The following is an 11,040-nucleotide window of genomic DNA, read 5'->3' as shown; positions in this document are numbered from 1 at the left end:
AATTACCTCTTGCAACAATGATTCGGAATCAATCAATGAAGGTAGACTAAAGTTAGTTTCCTCATCCTCCATAGGCTGTTGATAAATTTTATTATTAGTTATTAATTTAATAATAATTAAAAAATACATACCTTAATAACTTTATTTTGAAGGATGTTCACTTTTTGAGTAGACATTTTTTTTTTCGTGAAATTACCAACAATTGAACAAATGAAAACTAGTAAGTGAAATAAACAAGAATCATGATTTATATAATAAAAAAATGCAAAGTTTACAAAAAACCCCCACAATTTTTCTGCATGTGCCTTGGTCGTTTAAGTCTACCTCTAAATGGGTGGGGGCTAAGAGTGAACGAATGAAACGTCTTATGTGATAACGCCTAGATGAACAGTGGGAGAGAACGTTAATTACTCATTTGTAGCATAATTTTTTATGTTACCGCCCACAGACGTACAGAGCCATTACAGAATGATTTCTTTTGTATTTATTTTGAATGTGACCAACCCCCAATAAAAGTTGCACCAAAGAAGATGAATGCACCCTTAAATGAAGAGATTGAAGGAAAGAAAAATGTGCCAATTAACACAGGACAACATAAAATGTTTACAATTGAAAATGAATTAAATGCCGATATTGGCAAAAGTTTATTAGGAAATAATTTTGATTTTTATTTTGCTTTTATGGCTGTGTACATTTTCAATTGGATTGGATATTTATTGGTGATAACATTTTGGCACAAACTTGCAGCAAAATTTGGTGCTCTATCAGGACTTGGATTATCAATATCAAAGTGGACGTTTTTGATTCAATATTCAACAGACTGGATATTAAAAGACTACAGCTGGTTTTGTTGGCTTTTAATAATTTTAGGATTAATCGTCTGCATATTTTCATGTAAACGATATTTAAAAATAGTAAGGAACTGGGACATGCTGTCTGTTAATCAACAAATAACTTTAATTTTTAATTAAGTTTCAACCAATGTAATATTTATAAATGTCATGAATAAAATATTAAAAACAAACAATCGTTTAATTTTTTCTTGATTTTTATTCGTAATATGTATTTGTAATTTTTCACTATACAAAATTACATTTACAATATAAATTCAAACAGCAAATATATTTAAAAGGGTGGTTTAAGATCAAAAATAATAAAGGAAAAAAAGCTGCATATAGACGATTGAAATTAAATGAAACAAAATTGAAGTTAATAGAATCATAAAAATAACCTCAAATTATATTTTAAAGAAAATTTTTTGAAACTTTATTTCGTAAACGGTACGTTGGAGCCCAAAATAATAGAGGAAAAAAAGTTGCAAAAAGTTGTTATAAATCGAATGGTAAAAACTAAAAGTTGATTGATTCACGTGCATAAGCTCAAATTACAATTAAAGAGTAAAATTGTAAAACTTTAATAGCGTTTATCTCAAAAACTATTCGTTTTATTGAAAAATGATCTATGTAAAAAAACATGCGCAAAGAAATGGAAAATCGATTTATTTAAATCAAAATTTTTTTAGGGTTGATCATTTTGTATTTTCTACACCGTTCAATATTTTTTGAATTTGAGTTTTTATTTAAATTTGTGAGTTTAAGCGATGAAGTTTGATATGCAACTCGATATGGTTCTGACAACATTTAAAAAAACTACCCTTAGCTTAAATTAATTTAATTTTGAGATAAAAATTTGAAATTAAAACCACAAGTAGCATTTTTTATGGAGAATTCAAGGATTTAATTTAAAAAATTTTTAAATGTTTTTAAGTGCCTTTTTTTGGTAAAAAAACATCATTTTTTAAAGAAAAAAAATTAAAAAAGTAACAATTTAAAAACATGAATTTTTCTAAATCCAACCATCATAAACATTTTAAAAAATAAAAATGTTTTAAGTGCCAAAAAGTATAAAATTAAAGTCATTTCCGCCCGACCAAAAACGGGGGTTAAACTTTGTTACTGATGTAGGTTCTCCTAAGATATGTCTCATAGCTGGATTGAAAAGTTTTTAAATAGGGGTGTTATATGGTTATTTAATAATAATAACAAAGATAAAAGTATAAACATTTATTTATTATTCTCAAATACATTATTTTCATCGCAATCATCCCAATTTTCATCATCGGGAGTGTAATTTACTTGAGGGATGACAATTTTTGGTCTCTTCTTCATTTCTTCCCATAATCTTTGCCGTTCCGCAGCACCCTCTTTCCACTTGCGGTCCATGTCTTTCATGTACTCCTCACGATGAGCCTTGTACATGTGGATCGACAAACGATGCTCCAAGCATTTATGGAAGGGGTTGTAGGGACATTGAACAATTCCTTTAAAATAATAAATATATGAAATACAGTTTTATATAAAAAAAAAAAACTTACCATTTTGATTATTGAAACTATCAAAATTTTGGAAATTCATGGTTGTAGTACTCGCAAGTTGACAATTATCAAAGTGTATAAAACTAAGCCAATTACTGCTATATTTATTTCAATGTCCCCACTCTTGTTACATCCCTCTTTTTGTCTCCCACCAACTTTTAAAGAAAGAAACATTTTGCTTATCTTCGGCAAAATATATCCCAATTTATTTTTACTTTAGGTAATTAACATGTTATCACCATTATTTTATTCTTTTTATCTCACTATAAATAAGAATCTTTTTTTGAATATTGACATTGTTTGTGCAGCTTCTTTATTAAACTTCAATGGAAACCGTCACACGTTTATGTAAAAGAGTCTTAAAAGTGGTACGTGAATATTTCTCAAAATTAAAAACTATAGATGAGTTAAATAAATTTCAAATTCATATAAATAATACAATCAAAATTGTTAATAAAGCAATAAAAAACAAATTGCATAAAAATAATGTTTTAGAGTCACTTCATTCTTTAGAATCTAGTTTATCATATTTAAAATATCATCGTTTAAAATTAAAAAAACTTAAACAAAATTTAATTTTGAAAACGGGAGGAAAACTTTCAACTAATTTAAATCGAAATTGCTCTAATGTAAAATGGGAAAATATTGAATCAGCTTTTAATGGAAGAATTCGTACTGGTTTTATATCAACATTAAATATAAAAGACCCTTTAATTTTTTTCAATAAAGCTTTTAAGTGTTTTTCAATTAAAATTAAAAAAATCTTAAAGGAGTCTATGATAAAAGTGAATGTTATTTTCTCCGCTTATTTCATAAAACCTCAAACTGGTGAAATTGACATAAAAAGCTTTTGCACAAAAAATGTTCCAATTGACACTTCAACTAATTTAAAACGGTGGTACAAAGAAAACGTTACCGATAAATTAATGAATGAATTAGAAGAGTTTGCAGAAAAGGATTCTGGATGGGCTCTTCATGAAGTTATAGGGCTTAAAGTAAATATTAACAGGTATGATCCATTAAAGATAGGTTTTTCAACGTTTGTAACTGTACCAAATTTTATTAAAAAAAAACATGCAGTAATTAATGTTGAAAATGATGATAATTTTTGTTTTTTATGGTCAGTTGTATCTGCTTTGTATCCTGCAAAGAAAAACGCTAATAGAATTTCTTCTTATCCACATTTTAAAGATGTGTTAAAATATCAAAATATCCAGTTTCCAATTACAATTAAAGATGTTAGAAAGTTTGAAAAACATAACAATCTTGCCATTAACTTATATTATTTTGAGCGTTCAAAAATTTTGCCTTGTTCTTTAAGTTCACAAACACATAAAGCTGATATTAAAGTTATCAATTTATTAATGTTGCCAATTAATACTAAACCAAATTTGTCTTTTGCTTCTAAAAAGTCCTTACTTTATCACTTTGTGTGGATTAAAAATTTATCTCGTTTGTTATCTAAACAATTATCAAATCATAATAATAAATGTTTTGTTTGTGAGAGATGTTTAAATTCTTTTACCACTGACAATCTACTCCAAAATCATTTGCGTTATTGCCTAAAGTCAAATCAATGTTGTGTCAAATTACCTGATGAAACAAAGAAATTTTTGCAGTTTGAAAATCATTCTTATAAAGAAAAAGTTCCCTTTGTTATATACGCAGATTTAGAAAGTATTTTAGAAAAGGCATCAGACAATAATTACTCTACCAAATCTAATTCTAAAATATATCAAAATCATGTTGCATTTAGTGTAGCCTATTATCTAAAATGCTCTTATAACGATTCATTCTCTAAATTTAATATTTATCGTGGTAAAGATTGCATTCAGTGGTTTGTTAAAGAGTTGGAAGAAATTTCACAGTTTTGTGATGAACAGCTTAAAATAATTTTACCAATGACAACAATAACAACAACAACAACAACAACAACAACAAATGACAATTGTCACATCTGCAAACAAACATTTCAACCAAACCAAATGAAAGTACGAGATCATAATCATCAAACAGGAGAATTTCGTGGTTTAGCGCATCAAGCTTGTAACTTAAATTATAAAGATGCTCATTACATTCCTGTTGTTTTTCACAACTTGAGTGGATATGATGCTCATTTTATAATTAAAGAACTATCAACACAGTTTCAAGGAACAATCAAATTGCTACCTATAAATAAAGAAAAATACATTTCTTTTACTAAATATGTTGCAGGCACAAATGTATCTTTACGATTTGTTGATTCTTTTCGTTTTATGTCTCAAGCTCTAGGAAAACTTTCATCAAATTTACAAAACGAACAAAAATCTATAACAAAATTATTTTGTAATACCGAAGAAGAATTCTTGTTATTAACAAAAAAAGGTATATTTCCTTATGATTACATTGATTCATTTGAACGTTTAGAGGAAACCGTTTTACCTTGTAAAGAAGCATTTTACAGTGAACTTACTGAGGAACCTATTAGTGACAGCGACTATTATCATGCTAAAAAAGTTTGGGACTGCTTTCATATTAAAACAATAGGAGAGTATGCTGATTTGTATTTAAAGACTGATGTTCTTTTACTTGCAGATGTTTTTGAAGCTTTTCGTGATACATATGATTTAGATCCTTTACATTACTTTACTACTCCCGGACTTACATTTGATGCTATGCTCAAAACCACAAATATAACATTAGAACGTTTGATGGATATTGATCAAATATTATTTATAGAAAAAGGAATAAGAGGTGGTGTATCACAGTGTTCAAATAGATATGCAAAAGCAAATAATAAATATATGAGAGAAAATTTTATACAAAATTTAGACAGCAAGTACTTAATGTATTTTGATGTGAATAATTTATATGGTGCAGCAATGTCAGAATATTTGCCATATGGTGAATTTGAGTTTTTAGAAAATTTTAACATTCAACAAATATTATATACCTCCAATACTTCTCAAATTGGTTACATACTTGAATGTGATTTAGATTATCCCATTTGCATACATGATATGCATAGCGATTTACCATTGGCGCCTGAACATATGGTGCCACCAAATTCTACATCCAAAATTAAAAAACTGCTTTTAACATTATTTCCAAAAAAAAATTATATTATTCATTATAGTAATTTGAAAATGTATTTAGACCTGGGAATGAAATTAACTAAAGTTCACAAAGTTTTAAAGTTCAAACAATCACCATGGCTTAAACAATATATTGACTTAAATACCAAACTCAGGCAACAGTCTAAAAATGATTTTGAAAAAGATTTCTATAAATTAATGATTAATGCTATTTATGGTAAATGTATGGAGAATGTTAGAAAACATAGAGACATTCGATTGGTAACGAAATGGGATGGAGGACGCTGGGGACTACGCGCATTAATTTCAAGACCTAATTTTCATAGCTCCATTATTTTTGATGAAAATATTGTTGTTGTTGAAATGAATAAATTAGAAGTTTATCTGAATAAACCAATATACGTTGGTTTTAGTATCTTAGATATTTCGAAAACTTTCTTATATCATTTTCATTACAACTATGTTATTAAAACCTTCCAAAACTCTGCAAAATTACTTTATACCGATACTGACAGTTTAATCTATGAATTTAAAGTTTATGACATATATGAATATATTAAAAAAGATTTTCATCTTTTTGATACCTCAGATTATGAAACTAACAATATTTATAACATTATACAAAGAAACAAAAAAGTACCCGGCCTTATGAAAGATGAAAACAATGGTAAAATTATGTTAGAATTTGTTGGTTTAAGATCAAAAATGTATGCTTACACTGTAGATGACGATAAATCAAAAGAGTATTTAGTTAAAAAATCAAAAGGATCTACAAAATCTTCAATAAAAGCCATCACATTTAATGATTATAAAAATTGTTTGTTCGATCAAACAATTTTAGAAAAAGTACAAAAGTTAATAAGATCTAAAAACCACAAGGTCTCATCTATCAAACAGAAAAAAATTGTCTTAAGTCCATTTGATGATAAACGTATTCTTAATTTTGATACAACTGACACTAAGCCTTGGGGCTATATGTATCAAGCGACACCTAACAGAGAAAAAGAAGAAGAAAATATTAATTATGAGTAAAGTACATATGTGTACATAAGTAAATAATGGAAGGGATATCAACTACAAAATGAGGTACTGCATACAAACTAGCAACACAAATAATTTTATTTTATTGTTGTTGCAGTGCTAACCAGTGTTTCCAAGATGGATCTTTTGTTACAAATCAAAATCGAAGCCCAAGATGCTCTACAGAAAATTTATATGAAACATTTAAATAACCTGATCCTGTATGAAGACACTCATCAAACGAAACTTAAACTTTTTACTCTGATGAACCGAGAAGACTTTATTATTCCAAGTGAAATTTTTCCCAAAATATCTCTTTACATAAAAAATGCTAATGTTGAAATATTTGTAAAACTGTTACAGAAAAGAAAATTTTTAGATAAGTATGTACACACATTTGTAGATATCTGTAGGAAAGAAAATGTAAGTTTGCTTTCTTATTCGAAATTATATGCCTTGTTAACTGCTCATGGTTTAGAGAAAAATGTATCACATATTTATTATCTGTTAGATTTATTGTCCAACCACAATTTGCAAAACATTTGCACAAAGGAATTTCCATTGTTGAATATTTTGCAAAACCATCAAACTGTTGTATCATGCATTGATCAATTTGTATGTAATGTTTCATACATAGCTGACTACAAAAAGCTTCAGATAGCGATTTTGTCGTTGAAATTAAATAAAGATGTTTTATATAGATTTAAGCCTCATGAAAATGTTAAACACTCCCAAATATTACAATGGGTAAAGGAAAACATATCCAAAGGAAACAGCGATCCAGAGGCTCAGCTAGGTTGGACTTGCGGTCCAGACTCAGCGAGATGGCCATCAACAAAGCTCCAGGATTATAAAGAAACTTTGACTCTGTTAACATTATTATCATCTATTCAATAAAACACTTTTCATATTTTTTTTGTCTTTTATTTATAAATTTTCTTACATAATTAAGGTGCTACAACTATTTATCTTAAATACTACCTAAGTAATAATAACAATAACTAAATAAATAAATACATGGGTACCTACTTATAACCTATCTAACTAAAGATATTATGTTTTTAATTCGTATATATTTAGCTATTCTATCATGCAAAATTAAACAATAAGCAGTTGTTTTATCAGGTATATTTACACTTGTTTCAAATTCTATTCTAATATCCACTGCACTTCTTTTTAATTCTTCGTTTTGTTTAGAACAATCAATCACTGCAATTGGTGCAATATCTTTAAACTCTTTTGGAGTAAAAATAGGTTCACTTTCTTTATAAAGAAAAGAATTTTGAAAATTAGTAAACATTTCATATAAGAGAGCCTATTGATTGTTAACAAAATTTATATTTAAATTGTCATATGGATAATGTGTATCATTAAGGAAAACTTTAATATTTCTTAAATAACAATGATCAAAACGACTACAGTTTTTAGTAAGTTGATTTTTTCGATCTGTTTGTAATGCAAACATTACATATTGAGGTTTTTCTATAGCAGATTTAATAGCCCATGTATGTTTTTGTGTTTGAGGTAAAACTGGATATTCATGTAATTCTCGACTTCGAAAAGGAATGTACAATTCTTTTGCACTTTTAACAATATCCAATAATTTTAATTGTTCTTTTATTGTTGTTGTAATATGAGGAACTCTCCATGATATTTTTTCTAAAGACAATTTTACTCTCTTATCTAAATCATCATCAAGCAAAAATGCATTACTATCATCACTACCGCGACGTAGTACTAATTCTTGTCGAGCATTTACCAAAACTTTTTTAAAGTCTTCACACAAACCCAAAACCATGTGAAGTGGAATTATAACATCAAAACTACCACTCACTCCATCAATAATAGTAGATTGTTCTTTGGGAAACCAACCACTGTTTTGAAGAGCCTTACTTTGTGATTCGTTGTATGTTGCATATCCTTTTAAAACAGACGCAATTCCCGGATTTCTAACAGTATCAATGGAATCTCCTGATATTTCATAACGTATTTCATTAAACAAAAATAAAATTCCCATGTTAACAAATTCAACGCTTGAAGGTGGTAAAACAACATTATCTTTACCATACACTTTTACTTTTCCTTGAACATGTAACGTACTGTACCAAGGTAAAGTGTATATGTCTTGTTGTTGTATTGGAATTCTAATTTCATCATTGTTATTAAAAGAACTAGATGCATAAGGTGGATGAGTACGTTTTTCAGCATAAGCAATTGTCATATCAAACAACGGTGGTTCCTGAACATTCAGAATTTCAAAATTCATTTTGCTAAATTTATACTTTTACTCGAAATCCTAAAGATTTTAAAAACAAACGGTTTGCTGTAGTTAACACTTTCACGTTTTTCACTCGACTAGAAATTTTATTTGTTTTTGAGATATTTATATTTTTACCCTTGTATGCTGCACCAATTTTACTATTAACATTAAACACTATTCCCATTGCAGGATCGCTATTTTACTTTACGCAAATGCAACCTTACTGTTAGCACTTCTCCTCTAAAATTGACAATATTTCCATCTTGATCAGTTATTTTAATTGTTATCTCATCTATTTGTTTAGTGTTAACTGGTAGATAAATAACACTAGAAGGTGTTTCTATTATTTTGTATCCAGGAGGTACACAAGGAAAAAATTCATGAATAACATGCACTTCTTTACCATTGCGATACGCACCAGATACAATATTACACTCCACACATAATGCATTTACTTTGAATATTTTACAAGGATTATCTGATATATGTTTTTTGTTTGCTCTAAGTGTATTACTGCTGAAACCTAGTAAACTACCAATAGTGTCTTTTTTTGTAAAGTCAATATCAAGACTACATTTAATTTCACATTTTAAGGTATTGTTATTTCCTTCTATAAGTAAAGTAGGTTGTTGCATGTAGTGATTTGTTTTTAATGATTCGTTTTTAACATATCTAATAAGTTCTTGACTTAAAAAAGCATTGAGTTCATCAATTTCATAAGAACCCTCAGGAATTTCAATAAAACCTTTTGTTTGATTTATTAAGGTAAAATAAAATTTGTTATTTGAATTAGTTACGTTTGCTATTGAATTAAATGTTTCTAAGTTTATTAAACCTAAAGCGTATTCACTGTTATCCAATACTAAAGGAGGATAATATTTACTTGAAAGTATTGAACTTGTTCCTGTTAAAGTAAACGTAACAGACATGATACAAACACATACAAAAGACTGTGCTAAACTAAAAACTATCTACATCCGTTATTAATTATTATAGTTGTACAAAAATTTTAAACACAAATGTCCACAAATTACTGTATCAAACTTTTGTAATGTTTGATGATTATATATTATTTCACACTTATTGTTTTTGTTTAAATATTTAACTAATTCTGTAGGTGGCGGTAAGTTGCCAAAGCTATCAAAATAAATGACCTGGTTATTAATTTTTTTATAAGCAGTCCAGTGAGTTCCATTACCTTTCTGATCATCTAAATTTATGAGACCAGTTTCGTTAACTTTTGCTCCTGATTTAGGCAATGAATCTTTCATAAATACTCCTCTAAAATTATGAATTTGTAATAGTTTTGCAAATTTTTTTAAATCAATATTTGTTAAGGCACGTTTTGGAAGCTTTATAGGAATGTCCTTGGTGATTTCCATGGTCCTAAAAAAAGACCGAATCCCTTTTTATAAGGTTTTAAAAACAATCCTTTTCCTGATTTAGACTTATTTAATGCAATGGCTTCCATATTTTGATTATGTCTTTGAGTTTCTTTAAGTTGTTCTTTAGCTGCTTTAGTATCATTTACTGCTTTTGCAATTGCTGCAGCACCACCACCTAAAGAACCTAAGGCCCCTAATGCAGCAAAAATTGGAATAAGCGGTAAAAATCCACCAGTTTTTGGTATAGGAATAGTGCGTGTATGTTTAATAGGACTTTTGTTTTTTACTGATTTTACAGCTTTTACTGCTGCTTTTATAACATCAATGTTGTTTTTAAAGTTCTTTCCTTTAATTGCTGTTTTTGCAATTTTTCTTAGTTGGTTAAACCCTAATCCTTTTTTACTTTTCTTAAATTTAGTTTTTGAGCGCTGAGATTTTTTTGCTGATGAACAACCCATTCCAAGTGTTAATTTAGCTTTCATTGCAGATGCAACACCCAAAGCCGCAGTTTTTTCTCCAAGTGAAGAATTAGAAGAACGTAATCTAAGCTTTGCTTTCTCTAATAAGACACGGTCTGCTTTATGTCTATTGATTAGATCTAAACTCTTATTATAAGCGATATCATGTTCCTTGCAGGCTTCATCCAAATCATTAACTCCTTTATCGCCTCTGGAAAGCCGTTTTGATAGTTTTGTTCCTGGTCCACAATAATTATAACCCGGAATATGAAGTTCTACGGGTAGCTTATTTATCACCGAATTTAGAATACCACGCCCACTATATCTCTTTTTAACCGTTTTTACTTGACTGTTACGCTTTCGTTTTTTTACTGCCATATATAGACTTTATGAAGTTTAGGTTTTACCAACTAAAACACAACTAAAACAAAACAGGTTTGGATAAGAATATTTATAGTTTACAGAAATT

At 28.3% G+C, this 11,040-nt stretch overlaps 2 long non-coding RNA genes across 2 annotated transcripts; one reads left to right on the top strand and one right to left on the bottom strand.

Annotated features, from left to right (window-relative positions):
* Window positions 1–2,048: 2,048 nt before the first annotated feature.
* LOC138125582 (uncharacterized) lies at window positions 2,049–2,512 on the bottom strand. The gene is made up of 2 exons (XR_011157490.1): window positions 2,375–2,512; window positions 2,049–2,320 (listed from the first exon to the last, which is right to left on the bottom strand). It is a non-coding gene; the product is annotated as an uncharacterized lncRNA (long non-coding RNA).
* A 390-nt stretch (window positions 2,513–2,902) lies between these two features.
* LOC138125581 (uncharacterized) lies at window positions 2,903–7,381 on the top strand. The gene is made up of 2 exons (XR_011157489.1): window positions 2,903–6,534; window positions 6,587–7,381. It is a non-coding gene; the product is annotated as an uncharacterized lncRNA (long non-coding RNA).
* Window positions 7,382–11,040: the final 3,659 nt, after the last annotated feature.

Source organism: Tenebrio molitor, chromosome 3 (assembly GCF_963966145.1).
Source record: "Tenebrio molitor chromosome 3, icTenMoli1.1, whole genome shotgun sequence".
NCBI lineage: Eukaryota > Metazoa > Arthropoda > Insecta > Coleoptera > Tenebrionidae > Tenebrio > Tenebrio molitor.
The sequence above is the reverse complement of the archived record's forward strand: the minus strand, read 5'-3'. Positions and strand labels throughout refer to the sequence as shown.